The sequence below is a fragment of the Pristiophorus japonicus genome, chromosome 29 (genome assembly GCF_044704955.1).
Source record: "Pristiophorus japonicus isolate sPriJap1 chromosome 29, sPriJap1.hap1, whole genome shotgun sequence".
NCBI lineage: Eukaryota > Metazoa > Chordata > Chondrichthyes > Pristiophoridae > Pristiophorus > Pristiophorus japonicus.
The window spans coordinates 3145489-3163776 of NC_092005.1; the positions used below are offsets into that span (position 1 = coordinate 3145489).

The window sequence follows — 18288 nt, forward strand, 5'->3', positions numbered from 1 at the left end:
ATTTTAAACTTAGCAACGTGTGCAAGACTGGAATCAGTGAATGCCTGGGCCATGGGCACTGATCACTTATTCTGAACATTCATTTGGCCTGGGCCCCTCCTATATTGCACATTGGCTCACTGTGTGTCTATGTTTAGCGTTCACAGTCGATTTACAATCTCTGAATTTCCCAGCATAGAATTCATGAAGTGGTTGATCTAACCGACATTCAACATCAGTATTGTTAAATCTCTCCTTGATTCGCGACACTTATCTCTCTTCAGCATAGCACTGCTATGAACTGAACCTGTTATAATTTCACCTTGGCTCGGTTCAGTGCGGCTAAGTAGGACTTCGGCCCGTCTCCCTTTCACAGCCCTCCAGTGTCGAGAAAACAACGGGGTATTTTACTGATATTTTATGTTCTCAAACACTTATACACTCTCCAGTATATTTCACTGTGTCTTCAAGACGGTGAGGTCGAGCCTGTTGTGCAAGCTTTGTTTCTTTATGAACACTTCAGCAGAACATTAAATCAACATATGGAACAAGAATTGCTAATTGACACTGTAAGTTTGCCAACTTTTAACTGCAGTGTGAGAACAATCACCATTATAATTAGGCTTCCATTACGTTCTTGCACGACATCACCCAAAGAAACCTAGTTGCTCACAGCACAGATATCAGTCAATTCATTGCCAGTGCGAAAAAATACACATTTTGAACTTAGCAACACCACTGCCAAGATCGTGGTCAGTGATAACGGAACATGAGCATTAAGATTTTCGGTATCTTTATACATTACAGTAACACAACCTGAGCTCCGAGATGTGTTTGGGACCCATTGCCCCGAAATGAGGACTGAGTGGGCGGGGCAATTCATTCCGGGGTCAGGTTTTCTTTCAAAAAGGTGTGAAAAAACTTTGCTTCGGTCACTGTCAGGCCTAAATAGCTCAGTTGGGAAGGCGTTTGACTGAAGATCCAGATGGTTCCTGGTTCAATTCCCTGTTTCAGCAATTTCTGGTTATTTTGCGTTTCCTTCATTCTAAGGGGAGTGGCTGATTTTATATCGGGACAGTGGGTTGTTCAGCGGTTGCGTGATAATAATTTTTAACGTGAATTGTTTTTAGATTTAGCGCTCTTTTTGTGTTACATTCTATTTACACGTTGCGCAGTGTTGTAGATGAACAGTGAACAATGTTTAAGCGATGTGATGTGTTCAATGTTTATGCAGTAAATCTAACATCCAGTGTGAGTTGGAAACACAATCCCCGCAGACTGAGCTTTCAAGCAACGTTAGCACAATTTGTGGCCGGTTAGCTTAGTGGGTTAGAGCGTGGTGCTAATAACGGCAAGTTCGCGGGTTCGATCCCCGTGCGGGCCATTCCAGTGTTTTCCATAATTTTTATTCGGTTTTTAATCACGTTGAAAATCAAATCTTTATAATGAAACAAATCCACACAGAATCCCAAGGGTTGGGCATTATTTGGAATAACAGTCATTGCTTCTTTGCCGACGGGGTGGAGAGGCACATCTTTCTGTTTATTTCTGTTTCTTGGTTTGCTGATAAACGATGAACCGCAGGCCTGTTCCCGTAAATGTTCAAAAGTCGGAACAGACAGACAGAACGGTTCTGTCGCCTGGAGATGGGCAAAAGACTGCAGTTCAGGACAAAATAACCAAATGAAATGTTCACCCGGCACCAAGAGTGAAAAATCCCGAGAAAAGGACAGAATGAAATAGATTTCAGTGGATGCCTACCCGCACGTGATGCTGTCGATGCGCGGACATATCTTTGGTGTTCTCCACAAAAAATGCCATTTGCTACGAAAAGTTTGACCTGGCGCGAATGTGGTGAGAATCTGGAAGAAGCAAGCAGGAAAGACTGTGTTGGTCTGCTTGTTGGCAAACAAACGTGTAGCAGCTTCCCTGGTGGTCTAGTGGTTAGTATTAGGCGCTTTCACCGCTGCGGCCCGGGTTCGATTCCCGGTCAGGGAACATTGTATTTTCGCCCGTTTGAACTGCAAGGCTCTTCCTGAATAAATTTACAGCTTCCAGCTCACTGCACTCTTGCTGCCCCAACCATCAGTAGCGCATCATTCGTTGTCGTGATACAGCACACACTTCTGTGCCTTCCGTTTTAAAGTCAGCAGTAAATGAGGAGATCTCGCTCAACAAGTGCTGATTGACACCGTAAATGTTGCCAATCATGGCTAACTTTAGCCTTCCGTGTACATTTTTGCGGCACATCACTCTAGCTTACCATCTGTCAATGCATTGCCAGTGTGGAAATATTCAGCATTTTAAATTTAGCAACGTGTGCAAGACTGGAATCAGTGAATGCCTGGGCCATGGGCACTGATCACTTATTCTGAACATTCATTTGGCCTGGGCCCCTCCTATATTGCACATTGGCTCACTGTGTGTCTATGTTTAGCGTTCACAGTCGATTTACAATCTCTGAATTTCCCAGCATAGAATTCATGAAGTGCTTGATCTAACCGACATTCAACATCAGTATTGTTAAATCTCTCCTTGATTCGCGACACTTATCTCTCTTCAGCATAGCACTGCTATGAACTGAACCTGTTATAATTTCACCTTGGCTCGGTTCAGTGCGGCTAAGTAGGACTTCGGCCCGTCTCCCTTTCACAGCCCACCAGTGTCGAGAAAAGAACGGGGTATTTTACTGATATTTTATGTTCTCAAACACTTATACACTCTCCAGTATATTTCACTGTGTCTTCAAGACGGTGAGGTCGAGCCTGTTGTGCAAGCTTTGTTTCTTTATGAACACTTCAGCAGAACATTAAATCAACATATGGAACAAGAATTGCTAATTGACACTGTAAGTTTGCCAACTTTTAACTGCAGTGTGAGAACAATCACCATTATAATTAGGCTTCCATTACGTTCTTGCACGACATCACCCAAAGAAACCTAGTTGCTCACAGCACAGATATCAGTCAATTCATTGCCAGTGCGAAAAAATACACGTTTTGAACTTAGCAACACCACTGCCAAGATCGTGGTCAGTGATAACGGAACATGAGCATTAAGATTTTCGGTATCTTTATACATTACAGTAACACAACCTGAGCTCCGAGATGTGTTTGGGACCCATTGCCCCGAAATGAGGACTGAGTGGGCGGGGCAATTCATTCCGGGGTCAGGTTTTCTTTCAAAAAGGTGTGAAAAAACTTTGCTTCGGTCACTGTCAGGTCTAAATAGCTCAGTTGGGAAGGCGTTTGACTGAAGATCCAGATGGTTCCTGGTTCAATTCCCTGTTTCAGCAATTTCTGGTTATTTCGCGTTTCCTTCATTCTAAGGGGAGTGGCTGATTTTATATCGGGACAGTGGGTTGTTCAGCGGTTGCGTGATAATAATTTTTAACGTGAATTGTTTTTAGATTTAGCGCTCTTTTTGTGTTACGTTCTATTTACACGTTGCGCAGTGTTGTAGATGAACAGTGAACAATGTTTAAGCGATGTGATGTGTTCAATGTTTATGCAGTAAATCTAACATCCAGTGTGAGTTGGAAACACAATCCCCGCAGACTGAGCTTTCAAGCAACGTTAGCACAATTTGTGGCCGGTTAGCTTAGTGGGTTAGAGCGTGGTGCTAATAACGGCAAGTTCGCGGGTTCGATCCCCGTGCGGGCCATTCCAGTGTTTTCCATAATTTTTATTCGGTTTTTAATCACGTTGAAAATCAAATCTTTATAATGAAACAAATCCACACAGAATCCCAAGGGTTGGGCATTATTTGGAATAACAGTCATTGCTTCTTTGCCGACGGGGTGGAGAGGCACATCTTTCTGTTTATTTCTGTTTCTTGGTTTGCTGATAAACGATGAACCGCAGGCCTGTTCCCGTAAATGTTCAAAAGTCGGAACAGACAGACAGAACGGTTCTGTCGGCTGGAGATGGGCAAAAGACTGCAGTTCAGGACAAAAACACCAAATGAAATGTTCACCCGGCACCAAGAGTGAAAAATCCCGAGAAAAGGACAGAATGAAATAGATTTCAGTGGATGCCTACCCGCACGTGATGCTGTCGATGCGCGGACATATCTTTGGTGTTCTCCACAAAAAATGCCATTTGCTACGAAAAGTTTGACCTGGCGCGAATGTGGTGAGAATCTGGAAGAAGCAAGCAGGAAAGACTGTGTTGGTCTGCTTGTTGGCAAGCAAACGTGTAGCAGCTTCCCTGGTGGTCTAGTGGTTAGGATTCGGCGCTTTCACCGCTGCGGCCCGGGTTCGATTCCCGGTCAGGGAACATTGTATTTTCGCCCGTTTGAACTGCAAGGCTCTTCCTGAACAAATTTACAGCTTCCAGCTCACTGCACTCTTGCTGCCCCAACCATCAGTAGCACATCATTCGTTGTCGTGATACAGCACACACTTCTGTGCCTTCCGTTTTAAAGTCAGCAGTAAATGAGGAGATCTCGCTCAACAAGTGCTGATTGACACCGTAAATGTTGCCAATCATGGCTAACTTTAGCCTTCCGTGTACATTTTTGCGGCACATCACTCTAGCTTACCATCTGTCAATGCATTGCCAGTGTGGAAATATTCAGCATTTTAAACTTAGCAACGTGTGCAAGACTGGAATCAGTGAATGCCTGGGCCATGGGCACTGATCACTTATTCTGAACATTCATTTGGCCTGGGCCCCTCATATATTGCACATTGGCTCACTGTGTGTCTATGTTTAGCGTTCACAGTCGATTTACAATCTCTGAATTTCCCAGCATAGAATTCATGAAGTGCTTGATCTAACCGACATTCAACATCAGTATTGTTAAATCTCTCCTTGATTCGCGACACTTATCTCTCTTCAGCATAGCACTGCTATGAACTGAACCTGTTATAATTTCACCTTGGCTCGGTTCAGTGCGGCTAAGTAGGACGTCGGCCCGTCTCCCTTTCACAGCCCACCAGTGTCGAGAAAAGAACGGGGTATTTTACTGATATTTTATGTTCTCAAACACTTATACACTCTCCAGTATATTTCACTGTGTCTTCAAGACGGTGAGGTCGAGCCTGTTGTGCAAGCTTTGTTTCTTTATGAACACTTCAGCAGAACATTAAATCAACATATGGAACAAGAATTGCTAATTGACACTGTAAGTTTGCCAACTTTTAACTGCAGTGTGAGAACAATCACCATTATAATTAGGCTTCCATTACGTTCTTGCACGACATCACCCAAAGAAACCTAGTTGCTCACAGCACAGATATCAGTCAATTCATTGCCAGTGCGAAAAAATACACATTTTGAACTTAGCAACACCACTGCCAAGATCGTGGTCAGTGATAACGGAACATGAGCATTAAGATTTTCGGTATCTTTATACATTAGAGTAACACAACCTGAGCTCCGAGATGTGTTTGGGACCCATTGCCCCGAAATGAGGACTGAGTGGGCGGGGCAATTCATTCCGGGGTCAGGTTTTCTTTCAAAAAGGTGTGAAAAAACTTTGCTTCGGTCACTGTCAGGTCTAAATAGCTCAGTTGGGAAGGCGTTTGACTGAAGATCCAGATGGTTCCTGGTTCAATTCCCTGTTTCAGCAATTTCTGGTTATTTCGCGTTTCCTTCATTCTAAGGGGAGTGGCTGATTTTATATCGGGACAGTGGGTTGTTCAGCAGTTGCGTGATAATAATTTTTAACGTGAATTGTTTTTAGATTTAGCGCGCTTTTTGTGTTACGTTCTATTTACACGTTGCGCAGTGTTGTAGATGAACAGTGAACAATGTTTAAGCGATGTGATGTGTTCAATGTTTATGCAGTAAATCTAACATCCAGTGTGAGTTGGAAACACAATCCCCGCAGACTGAGCTTTCACGCAACGTTAACACAATTTGTGGCCGGTTAGCTTAGTTGGTTAGAGCGTGGTGCTAATAACGGCAAGGTCGTGGGTTCCATCCCCGTGCGGGCCGTTCCAGTATTTTCCATAATTTTTATTCGGTTTTTAGTCACGTTGAAAATCAAATCTTTATAATGAAACAAATCCACACAGAATCCCAAGGGTTGGGCATTATTTGGAATAACAGTCATTGCTTCTTTGCCGACGGGGTGGAGAGGCACATCTTTCTGTTTATTTCTGTTTCTTGGTTTGCTGATAAACGATGAACCGCAGGCCTGTTCCCGTAAATGTTCAAAAGTCGGAACAGACAGACAGAACGGTTCTGTCGCCTGGAGATGGGCAAAAGACTGCAGTTCAGGACAAAAACACCAAATGAAATGTTCACCCGGCACCAAGAGTGAAACATCCCGAGAAAAGGACAGAATGAAATAGATTTCAGTGGATGCCTACCCGCACGTGATGCTGTCGATGCGCGGACATATATTTGGTGTTCTCCACAAAAAATGCCATTTGCTACGAAAAGTTTGACCTGGCGCGAATGTGGTGAGAATTTGGAAGGAGCAAGCAGGAAAGACTGTGTTGGTCTGCTTGTTGGCAAGCAAACGTGTAGCAGCTTCCCTGGTGGTCTAGTGGTTAGGATTCGGCGCTTTCACCGCTGCGGCCCGGGTTCGATTCCCGGTCAGGGAACATTGTATATTCGCCCGTTTGAACTGCAAGGCTCTTCCTGAACAAATTTACAGCTCACTGCACTCTTGCTGCCCCAACCATCAGTGGCGCATCGTTCGTTGTAGTGATACAGCATACACTTCTGTGCCTTCCGTTTTAAAGTCAGCAGTAAATGAGGAGATCTCGCTCAACAAGTGCTGATTGACACCGTAAATGTTGCCAATCATGGCTAACTTTAGCCTTCCGTGTACATTTTTGCGGCACATCACTCTAGCTTACCATCTGTCAATGCATTGCCAGTGTGGAAATATTCAGCATTTTAAACTTAGCAACGTGTGCAAGACTGGAATCAGTGAATGCCTGGGCCATGGGCACTGATCACTTATTCTGAACATTCATCTGGCCTGGGCCCCTCCTATATTGCACATTGACTCACTGTGTGTCTATGTTTAGCGTTCACAGGCGATTTACAATCTCTGAATTTCCCAGCAGAGAATTCATGGAGTGCTTGATCTAACCGACATTCAACATCAGTATTGTTAAATCTCTCCTTGATTCGCGACACTTATCTCTCTTCAGCATAGCACTGCTATGAACTGAACCTGTTATAATTTCACCTTGGCTCGGTTCAGTGCGGCTAAGTGCGACTTCGGCCCGTCTCCCTTTCACAGCCCACCAGTGTCGAGAAAAGAACGGGACATTTTACTGATATTTTATGTTCTCAAACACTTATACACTCTCCAGTATATTTCACTGTGTCTTCAAGACGGTGAGGTCGAGCCTGTTGTGCAAGCTTTGTTTCTTTATGAACACTTCAGCAGAACATTAAATCAACATATGGAACAAGAATTGCTAATTGACACTGTAAGTTTGCCAACTTTTAACTGCAGTGTGAGAACAATCACCATTATAATTAGGCTTCCATTACGTTCTTGCACGACATCACCCAAAGAAACCTAGTTGCTCACAGCACAGATATCAGTCAATTCATTGCCAGTGCGAAAAAATACACATTTTGAACTTAGCAACACCACTGCCAAGATCGTGGTCAGTGATAACGGAACATGAGCATTAAGATTTTCGGTATCGTTATACATTACAGTAACACTACCTGAGCTCCGAGATGTGTTTGGGACCCATTGCCCCGAAATGAGGACTGAGTGGGCGGGGCAATTCATTCCGGGGTCAGGTTTTCTTTCAAAAAGGTGTGAAAAAACTTTGCTTCGGTCACTGTCAGGCCGAAATAGCTCAGTTGGGAAGGCGTTTGACTGAAGGTCCAGATGGTTCCTGGTTCAATTCCCTGTTTCAGCAATTTCTGGTTATTTCGCGTTTCCTTCATTCTAAGGGGAGTGGCTGATTTTCTATCGGGACAGTGGGTTCTTCAGCGCTTGCGTGATAATAATTTTCAACGTGAATTGTTTTTAGATTTAGCGCTCTTTTTCTGTTACGTTCTATTTGCACGTTGCGCAGTGTTGTAGATGAACAGTGAACAATGTTTAAGCGATGTGATGTGTTCAATGTTTATGCAGTAAATCTAACATCCAGTGTGAGTTGGAAACACAATCCCCGCAGACTGAGCTTTCACGCAACGTTAACACAATTTGTGGCTGGTTAGCTTAGTTGGTTAGAGCGTGGTGCTAATAACGGCAAGGTCGTGGGTTCCATCCCCCTGCGGGCCATTCCAGTATTTTCCATAATTTTTATTCGGTTTTTAGTCACGTTGAAAATCAAATCTTTATAATGAAACAAATCCACACAGAATCCCAAGGGTTGGGCATTATTTGGAATAACAGTCATTGCTTCTTTGCCGACGGGGTGGAGAGGCACATCTTTCTGTTTATTTCTGTTTCTTGGTTTGCTGATAAACGATGAACCGCAGGCCTGTTCCCGTAAATGTTCAAAAGTCGGAACAGACAGACAGAACGGTTCTGTCGCCTGGAGATGGGCAAAAGACTGCAGTTCAGGACAAAAACACCAAATGAAATGTTCACCCGGCACCAAGAGTGAAAAATCCCGAGAAAAGGACAGAATGAAATAGATTTCAGTGGATGCCTACCCGCATGTGATGCTGTCGATGCGCGGACATATCTTTGGTGTTCTCCACAAAAAATGCCATTTGCTACGAAAAGTTTGACCTGGCGCGAATGTGGTGAGAATTTGGAAGGAGCAAGCAGGAAAGACTGTGTTGGTCTGCTTGTTGGCAAGCAAAGGTGTAGCAGCTTCCCTGGTGGTCTAGTGGTTAGGATTCGGCGCTTTCACCGCTGCGGCCCGGGTTCGATTCCCGGTCAGGGAACATTGTATTTTCGCCCGTTTGAACTGCAAGGCTCTTCCTGAACAAATTTACAGCTCACTGCACTCTTGCTGCCCCAACCATCAGTGGCGCATCGTTCGTTGTAGTGATACAGCACACACTTCTGTGCCTTCCGTTTTAAAGTCAGCAGTAAATGAGGAGATCTCGCTCAACAAGTGCTGATTGACACCGTAAATGTTGCCAATCATGGCTAACTTTAGCCTTCCGTGTACATTTTTGCGGCACATCACTCTAGCTTACCATCTGTCAATGCATTGCCAGTGTGGAAATATTCAGCATTTTAAACTTAGCAACGTGTGCAAGACTGGAATCAGTGAATGCCTGGGCCATGGGCACTGATCACTTATTCTGAACATTCATCTGGCCTGGGCCCCTCCTATATTGCACATTGACTCACTGTGTGTCTATGTTTAGCGTTCACAGGCGATTTACAATCTCTGAATTTCCCAGCAGAGAATTCATGGAGTGCTTGATCTAACCGACATTCAACATCAGTATTGTTAAATCTCTCCTTGATTCGCGACACTTATCTCTCTTCAGCATAGCACTGCTATGAACTGAACCTGTTATAATTTCACCTTGGCTCGGTTCAGTGCGGCTAAGTGGGACTTCGGCCCGTCTCCCTTTCACAGCCCACCAGTGTCGAGAAAAGAACGGGGTATTTTACTGATATTTTATGTTCTCAAACACTTATACACTCTCCAGTATATTTCACTGTGTCTTCAAGACGGTGAGATCGAGCCTGTTGTGCAAGCTTTGTTTCTTTATGAACACTTTATCAGAACATTAAATCAACATATGGAAGAAGAATTGCTAATTGACACTGTAAGTTTGCCAACTTTTAACTGCAGTGTGAGAACAATCACCATTATAATTAGGCTTCCATTACGTTCTTGCACGACATCAGCCAAAGAAACCTAGTTGCTCACAGCACAGATATCAGTCAATTCATTGCCAGTGCGAAAAAATACACATTTTGAACTTAGCAACACCACTGCCAAGATCGTGGTCAGTGATAACGGAAGATGAGCATTAGGATTTTCGGTATCATTATACATTACAGTAACACACCCTGAGCTCCGAGATGTGTTTGGGACCCATTGCCCCGAAATGAGGATTGAGTGGGCGGGTGCCAAGATCGTGGTCAGTGATACCGGAATATGAGCATTAAGATTTTCGGTATCATTATACATTACAGTAACACAACCTGAGCTCCGAGATGTGTTTGGGACCCATTGCCCCGAAATGAGGACTGAGTGGGCGGGGCAATTCATTCCGGGGTCAGGTTTTCTTTCAAAAAGGTGTGAGAAAACTTTGATTCGGTCACTGTCAGGCCGAAATAGTTCAGTTGGGAAGGCGTTTGACTGAAGATCCAGATGGTTCCTGGTTCAATTCCCTGTTTCATCAATTTCTGGTTATTTCGCGTTTCCTTCATTCTAAGGGGAGTGGCTGATTTTATATCGGGACAGTGGGTTGTTCAGCGGTTGCGTGATAATAATTTTCAACGTGAATTGTTTTTAGATTTAGCGCTCTTTTTCTGTTACGTTCTATTTACACGTTGCGCAGTGTTGTAGATGAACAGTGAACAATGTTTAAGCGATGTGATGTGTTCAATGTTTATGCAGTGAATCTGACATCCAGTGTGAGTTGGAAACACAATCCCCGCAGACTGAGCTTTCACGCAACGTTAGTACAATTTGTGGCCGGTTAGCTTAGTGGGTTAGAGCGTGGTGCTAATAACGGCAAGGTCGCGGGTTCGATCCCCTTATGGACCATTCCAGTGATTTTCATAATTTTTATTCGTTTTTTAGTCACGTTAAAAATCAAATCTTTATAATGAAACAAATCCACACAGAATCCCAAGGGTTGGGAATTATTTGGAATAACAGTCATTGCTTCTTTGCCGACGGGGTGGAGAGGCACATCTTTCTGTTTATTTGTGTTTCTTGGTTTGCTGATAAACGATGAACCGGAGGCCTGTTCCCGTAAATGTTCAAAAGTAGGAACAGACAGACAGAACGGTTCTGTCGCCTGGAGATGGGCAAAAGACTGCAGTTCAGGACAAAAACACCAAATGAAATGTTCACCCGGCACCGAGAGTGAAAAATCCCGAGAAAAGGACAGAAAGAAATAGATTTCAGTGGATGCCTACCCGCACGTGATGCTGTCGATGCGCGGACAAATCTTTTGTGTTCTCCACAAAAAATGCCATTTGCTACGAACCGTTTGACCTGGCGCGAATGTGGTGAGAATTTGGAAGGAGCAAGCAGGAAAGACTGTGTTGGTCTGCTTGTTGGCAAGCAAACGTGTAGCAGCTTCCCTGGTGGTCTAGTGGTTAGGATTCGGCGCTTTCACCGCTGCGGCCCGGGTTGGATTCCCGGTCAGGGAACATTGTATTTTCGCCCGTTTGAACTGCAAGGCTGTTCCTGAACAAATTTACAGCTCACTGCATTCTTGCTGCCCCAACCATCAGCAGCGCATCATTCGTTGTAGTGATACAGCATGCACTTCTGTGCCTTCCGTTTTAAAGTCAGCAGAAAATGTGGAGATCTCGCTCAACAAGTCCTGATTGAAACCGTAAATGTTGGCAATCATGGCTAACTTTAGCCTTGCGTGTACATTTTTGCGGCACATCACTCTAGCTTACCATCTGTCAATGCATTGCCAGTGTGGAAATATTCAGCATTTTAAACTTAGCAACGTGTGCAAGACTGGAATCAGTGAATGCCTGGGCCATGGGCACTGATCATATATTCGGAACATTCATTTGGCCTGGGCCCCTCCTATATTGCACATTGGCTCACTGTGTGTCTATGTTTAGCGTTCACAGGCGATTTACAATCTCTGAATTTCCCAGCAGAGAATTCATGGAGTGCTTGATCTAACCGACATTCAACATCAGTATTGTTAAATCTCTCCTTGATTTGCGACACTTATCTCTCTTCAGCATAGCACTGCTATGAACTGAACCTGTTATAATTTCACCTTGGCTCAGTTCAGTGCGGCTAAGTGGGACTTCGGCCCGTCTACCTTTCACAGCCCACCAGTGTCGAGAAAAGAACGGGGTATTTTACTGATATTTTATGTTCTCAAACACTTATACACTCTCCAGTATATTTCACTGTGTCTTCAAGACGGTGAGATCGAGCCTGTTGTGCAAGCTTTGTTTCTTTATGAACACTTCATCAGAACATTAAATCAACATATGGAACAAGAATTGCTAATTGACACTGTAAGTTTGCCAACTTTTAACTGCACTGTGAGAACAATCACCATTATAATTAGGCTTCCATTACGTTCTTGCACGACATCACCCAAAGAAACCTAGTTGCTCACAGCACAGATATCAGTCAATTCATTGCCAGTGCGAAAAAATACACATTTTGAACTTAGCAACACCACTGCCAAGATCGTGGTCAGTGATAACGGAACATGAGCATTAAGATTTTCGGTATCATTATACATTACAGTAACACAACCTGAGCTCCGAGATGTGTTTGGGACCCATTGCCCCGAAATGAGGACTGAGTGGGCGGGGCAATTCATTGCGGGGTCAGGTTTTCTTTCAAAAAGGTGTGAAAAAACTTTGCTTCGGTCACTGTCAGGCCGAAATAGTTCAGTTGGGAAGGCGTTTGACTGAAGATCCCGATGGTTCCTGGTTCAATTCCCTGTTTCATCAATTTCTGGTTATTTCGCGTTTCCTTCATTCTAAGGGGAGTGGCTGATTTTATATCGGGACAGTGGGTTGTTCAGCGGTTGCGTGATAATAATTTTCAACGTGAATTGTTTTTAGATTTAGAGCTCTTTTTCTGTTGCGTTCTATTTACACGTTGCGCAGTGTTGTAGATGAACAGTGAACAATGTTTAAGCGATGTGATGTGTTCAATGTTTATGCAGTAAATCTAACATCCAGTGTGAGTTGGAAACACAATTCCCGCAGACTGAGCTTTCACGCAACGTTAGCACAATTTGTGGCCGGTTAGCTTAGTGGGTTAGAGCATGGTGCTAATAACGGCAAGGTCGCGGGTTCGATCCCCGTGCGGGCAATTCCAGTGTTTTCCATAATTTTTATTCAGTTTTTAATCACGTTGAAAATCAAATCTTTATAATGAAACAAATCCACACAGAATCCCAAGGGTTGGGCATTATTTGGAATAACAGTCATTGCTTCTTTGCCGACGGGGTGGAGAGGCACATCTTTCTGTTTACTTCTGTTTCTTGGTTTGCTGATAAACGATGAACCGCAGTCCTGTTCCCGTGAATGCTCAAAAGTCGGAACAGACAGACAGAACGGTTCTGTCGCCTGGAGATGGGCAAAAGACTGCAGTTCAGGACAAAAACACCAAATGAAATGTTCACCCGGCACCAAGAGTGAAAAATCCCGAGAAAAGGACAGAATGAAATAGATTTCAGTGGATGCCTACCCGCACGTGATGCTGTCGATGCGCGGACATATCTTTGGTGTTCTCCACAAAAAATGCCATTTGCTCCGAAAAGTTTGACCTGGCGCGAAAGTGGTGAGAATTTGGAAGAAGCAAGCAGGAAAGACTGTGTTGGTCTGCTTGTTGGCAAGCAAACGTGTAGCAGCTTCCCTGGTGGTGTAGTGGTTAGGATTCGGCGCTTTCACCGCTGCGGCCCGGGTTCGATTCCCGGTCAGGGAACATTGTATTTTCGCCCGTTTGAACTGCAAGGCTCTTTCTGAACAAATTTACAGCTCACTGCACTCTTGCTGCCCCAACCATCAGTGGCGCATCATTCGTTGTAGTGATACAGCATACACTTCTGTGCCTTCCGTTTTAAAGTCAGCAGTAAATGAGGAGATCTCGCTCAACAAGTGCTGATTGACACCGTAAATGTTGCCAATCATGGCTAACTTTAGCCTTCCGTGTACATTTTTGCGGGACATCACTCTAGCTTACCATCTGTCAATGCATTGCCGGTGTGGAAATATTCAGCATTTTAAACTTAGCAACGTGTGCAAGACTGGAATCAGTGAATGCCTGGGCCATGGGCACTGATCACTTATTCTGAACATTCATTTGGCCTGGGCCCCTCCTATATTGCACATTGGCTCACTGTGTGTCTATGTTTAGCGTTCACAGGCGATTTACAATCTCTGAATTTCCCAGCAGAGAATTCATGGAGTGCTTGATCTAACCGACATTCAACATCAGTATTGTTAAATCTCTCCTTGATTTGCAACACTTATCTCTCTTCAGCATAGCACTGCTATGAACTGAACCTGTTATAATTTCACCTTGGCTCGGTTCAGTGCGGCTAAGTGGGACTTCGGCCCGTCTCCCTTTCACAGCCCACCAGTGTCGAGAAAAGAACGGGGTATTTTACTGATATTTTATGTTCTCAAACACTTATACACTCTCCAGTATATTTCACTGTGTCTTCAAGACGGTGAGATCGAGCCTGTTGTGCAAGCTTTGTTTCTTTATGAACACTTCATCAGAACATTAAATCAACATATGGAACAAGAATTGCTAATTGACACTGTAAGTTTGCCAACTTTTAACTGCAGTGTGAGAACAATCACCATTATAATTAGGCTTCCATTACGTTCTTGCACGACATCAGCCAAAGAAACCTAGTTGCTCACAGCACAGATATCAGTCAATTCATTGCCAGTGCGAAAAAATACACATTTTGAACTTAGCAACACCACTGCCAAGATCGTGGTCAGTGATAACGGAAGATGAGCATTAAGATTTTCGGTATCATTATACATTACAGTAACACAACCTGAGCTCCGAGATGTGTTTGGGACCCATTGCCCCGAAATGAGGACTGAGTGGGCGGGGCAATTCATTCCGGGGTCAGGTTTTCTTTCAAAAAGGTGTGAAAAAACTTTGCTTCGGTCACTGTCAGGCCGAAATAGTTCAGTTGTTCAGGCGTTTGACTGAAGATCCCGATGGTTCCTGGTTCAATTCCCTGTTTCAGCAATTTCTGGTTATTTCGCGTTTCCTTCATTCTAAGGGGAGTGGCTGATTTTATATCGGGACAGTGGGTTGTTCAGCGGTTGCTTGATAATAATTTTCAACGTGAATTGTTTTTAGATTTAGCGCTCTTTTTCTGTTACGTTCTCTTTACACGTTGCGCAGTGTTGTAGATGAACAGTGAACAATGTTTAAGCGATGTGATGTGTTCAATGTTTATGCAGTAAATCTAACATCCAGTGTGAGTTGGAAACACAATCCCCGCAGACTGAGTTTTCACGCAACGGTAACACAATTTGTGGCCGGTTAGCTTAGTTGGTGAGTGCGTGGTGCTAATAACGACAAGGTCGCGGGTTCGATCCCCGTGCGGGCCATTCCAGTGTTTTCCATAATTTTTATTCGGTTTTTAGTCACGTTGAAAATCAAATCTTTGTAATGAAACAAACCCACACAGAATCCCAAGGGTTGGGAATTATTTGGAATAACAGTCATTGCTTCTTTGCCGACGGGGTGGAGAGGCACATCTTTCTGTTTATTTCTGTTTCTTGGTTTGCTGGTAAATGATGAACCGCAGGCCTGTTCCCGTAAATGCTCAAAAGTCGGAACAGACAGACAGAACGGTTCTGTCGCCTGGAGATGGGCAAAAGACTGCAGTTCAGGACAAAAACTCCAAATGAAATGTTCACCCGGCACCAAGAGTGAAAAATCCCGAGAAAAGGACAGAATGAAATAGATTTCAGTGGATGCCTACCCGCACGTGATGCTGTCGATGCGCGGACATATCTTTGGTGTTCTCCACAAAAAATGCCATTTGCTGCGAACAGTTTGACCTGGTGCGAATGTGGTGAGAATTTGGAAGGAGCAAGCAGGAAAGACTGTGTTGGTCTGCTTGTTGGCAAGCAAACGTGTAGCAGCTTCCCTGGTGGTCTAGTGGTTAGGATTCGGCGCTTTCACCGCTGCGGCCCGGGTTCGATTCCCGGTCAGGGAACATTGTATTTTCGCCCGTTTGAACTGCAAGGCTCTTCCTGAACAAATTTACAGCTCACTGCACTCTTGCATGCCCCAACCATCAGCAGCGCATCATTCGTTGCAGTGATACAGCATACACTTCTGTGCTTTCCGTTTTAAAGTCAGCAGTAAATGAGGAGATCTCGCTCAACAAGTGCTGATTGACACCGTAAATGTTGCCAATCATGGCTAACTTTAGCCTTCCGTGTACATTTTTGCAGCACATCACTCTAGCTTACCATCTGTCAATGCATTGCCAGTGTGGAAATATTCAGCATTTTAAACTTAGCAATGTGTGCAAGACTGGAATCAGTGAATGCCTGGGCCATGGGCACTGATCACTTATTCTGAACATTCATTTGGCCTGGGCCCCTCCTATATTGCACATTGGCTCACTGTGTGTCTATGTTTAGCGTTCACAGGCGATTTACAATCTCTGAATTTCCCAGCTTAGAATTCATGGAGTGCTTGATCTAACCGACATTCAACATCAGTATTGTTAAATCTCTCCTTGATTCGTGACACTTATCTCTCTTCAGCATAGCACTGCTATGAACTGAAACTGTTATAATTTCACCTTGGCTCAGTTCAGTGCAGCTAAGTGGGACTTCGGCCCGTCTCTCTTTCACAGCCCACCAGTGTCGAGAAAAGAACGGGGTATTTTACTGATCTTTTATGTTCTCAAACACTTATACACTCTCTAGTATATTTCGCTGTGTCTTCAAGACGGTGAGATCGAGCCTGTTGTGCAAGCTTTGGTTCTTTATGAACACTTCAGCAGAACATTATATCAACATATGGAACAAGAATTGCTAATTGACACTGTAAGTTTGCCAACTTTTAACTGCAGTGTGAGAACAATCACCATTATAATTAGGCTTCCATTACGTTCTTGCACGACATCACCCAAATAAACCTAGTTGCTCACAGCACAGATATCAGTCAATTCATTGCCAGTGCGAAAAAATACACATTTTGAACTTAGCAACACCACTGCGAAGATCGTGGTCAGTGATAACGGAATATGAGCATTAAGATTTTCGGTATCATTATACATTACAGTAACACAACCTGAGCTCCGAGATGTGTTTGGGACCCATTGCCCCGAAATGAGGACTGAGTGGGCGGGTGCCAAGATCGTGGTCAGTGATACCGGAATATGAGCATTAAGATTTTCGGTATCATTATACATTACAGTAACACAACCTGAGCTCCGAGATATGTTTGGGACCCATTGCCCCGAAATGAGGACTGAGTGGGCGGGGCAATTCATTCCGCGGTCAGGTTTTCTTTCAAAAAGGTGTGAGAAAACTTTGATTCGGTCACTGTCAGGCCGAAATAGTTCAGTTGGGAAGGCGTTTGACTGAAGATCCAGATGGTTCCTGGTTCAATTCCCTGTTTCATCAATTTCTGGTTATTTCGCGTTTCCTTCATTCTAAGGGGAGTGGCTGATTTTATATCGGGACAGTGGGTTGTTCAGCGGTTGCGTGATAATAATTTTCAACGTGAATTGTTTTTAGATTTAGCGCTCTTTTTCTGTTACGTTCTATTTACATGTTGCGCAGTGTTGTAGATGAACAGTGAACAATGTTTAAGCGATGTGATGTGTTCAATGTTTATGCAGTGAATCTGACATCCAGTGTGAGTTGGAAACACAATCCCCGCAGACTGAGCTTTCACGCAACGTTAGTACAATTTGTGGCCGGTTAGCTTAGTGGGTTAGAGCGTGGTGCTAATAACGGCAAGGTCGCGGGTTCGATCCCCTTATGGACCATTCCAGTGATTTTCATAATTTTTATTCGTTTTTTAGTCACGTTAAAAATCAAATCTTTATAATGAAACAAATCCACACAGAATCCCAAGGGTTGGGAATTATTTGGAATAACAGTCATTGCTTCTTTGCCGACGGGGTGGAGAGGCACATCTTTCTGTTTATTTGTGTTTCTTGGTTTGCTGATAAACGATGAACCGGAGGCCTGTTCCCGTAAATGCTCAAAAGTAGGAACAGACAGACAGAACGGTTCTGTCGCCTGGAGATGGGCAAAAGACTGCAGTTCAGGACAAAAACACCAAATGAAATGTTCACCCGGCACCGAGAGTGAAAAATCCCGAGAAAAGGACAGAAAGAAATAGATTTCAGTGGATGCCTACCCGCACGTGATGCTGTCGATGCGCGGACAAATCTTTTGTGTTCTCCACAAAAAATGCCATTTGCTACGAACCGTTTGACCTGGCGCGAATGTGGTGAGAATTTGGAAGGAGCAAGCAGGAAAGACTGTGTTGGTCTGCTTGTTGGCAAGCAAACGTGTAGCAGCTTCCCTGGTGGTCTAGTGGTTAGGATTCGGCGCTTTCACCGCTGCGGCCCGGGTTGGATTCCCGGTCAGGGAACATTGTATTTTCGCCCGTTTGAACTGCAAGGCTGTTCCTGAACAAATTTACAGCTCACTGCATTCTTGCTGCCCCAACCATCAGCAGCGCATCATTCGTTGTAGTGATACAGCATGCACTTC

At 44.1% G+C, this 18288-nt stretch overlaps 1 protein-coding gene and 11 non-coding genes across 12 annotated transcripts in view; 11 read left to right on the forward strand and 1 right to left on the reverse strand.

The window, feature by feature from the left end:
• Nucleotides 1–18288, reverse strand: part of LOC139239972 (gastrula zinc finger protein XlCGF7.1-like) — a 120977-nt gene that overhangs the window by 82127 nt on the left and 20562 nt on the right. The gene's annotated exons all lie outside the window — the stretch shown is intronic.
• On the forward strand, nucleotides 1290–1363 carry trnai-aau (transfer RNA isoleucine (anticodon AAU)). Its single transcript has one exon. It is a non-coding gene; the product is annotated as a tRNA-Ile (tRNA).
• On the forward strand, nucleotides 1906–1977 carry trnae-uuc (transfer RNA glutamic acid (anticodon UUC)). The gene has a single exon. It is a non-coding gene; the product is annotated as a tRNA-Glu (tRNA).
• trnai-aau (transfer RNA isoleucine (anticodon AAU)) lies at nucleotides 3569–3642 on the forward strand. Its single transcript has one exon. It is a non-coding gene; the product is annotated as a tRNA-Ile (tRNA).
• Nucleotides 4185–4256, forward strand: trnae-uuc (transfer RNA glutamic acid (anticodon UUC)). Its single transcript has one exon. It is a non-coding gene; the product is annotated as a tRNA-Glu (tRNA).
• On the forward strand, nucleotides 6464–6535 carry trnae-uuc (transfer RNA glutamic acid (anticodon UUC)). Its single transcript has one exon. It is a non-coding gene; the product is annotated as a tRNA-Glu (tRNA).
• On the forward strand, nucleotides 8736–8807 carry trnae-uuc (transfer RNA glutamic acid (anticodon UUC)). Its single transcript has one exon. It is a non-coding gene; the product is annotated as a tRNA-Glu (tRNA).
• On the forward strand, nucleotides 11143–11214 carry trnae-uuc (transfer RNA glutamic acid (anticodon UUC)). Its single transcript has one exon. It is a non-coding gene; the product is annotated as a tRNA-Glu (tRNA).
• trnai-aau (transfer RNA isoleucine (anticodon AAU)) lies at nucleotides 12798–12872 on the forward strand. The gene has a single exon. It is a non-coding gene; the product is annotated as a tRNA-Ile (tRNA).
• trnae-uuc (transfer RNA glutamic acid (anticodon UUC)) lies at nucleotides 13415–13486 on the forward strand. Its single transcript has one exon. It is a non-coding gene; the product is annotated as a tRNA-Glu (tRNA).
• On the forward strand, nucleotides 15687–15758 carry trnae-uuc (transfer RNA glutamic acid (anticodon UUC)). The gene has a single exon. It is a non-coding gene; the product is annotated as a tRNA-Glu (tRNA).
• On the forward strand, nucleotides 18095–18166 carry trnae-uuc (transfer RNA glutamic acid (anticodon UUC)). The gene has a single exon. It is a non-coding gene; the product is annotated as a tRNA-Glu (tRNA).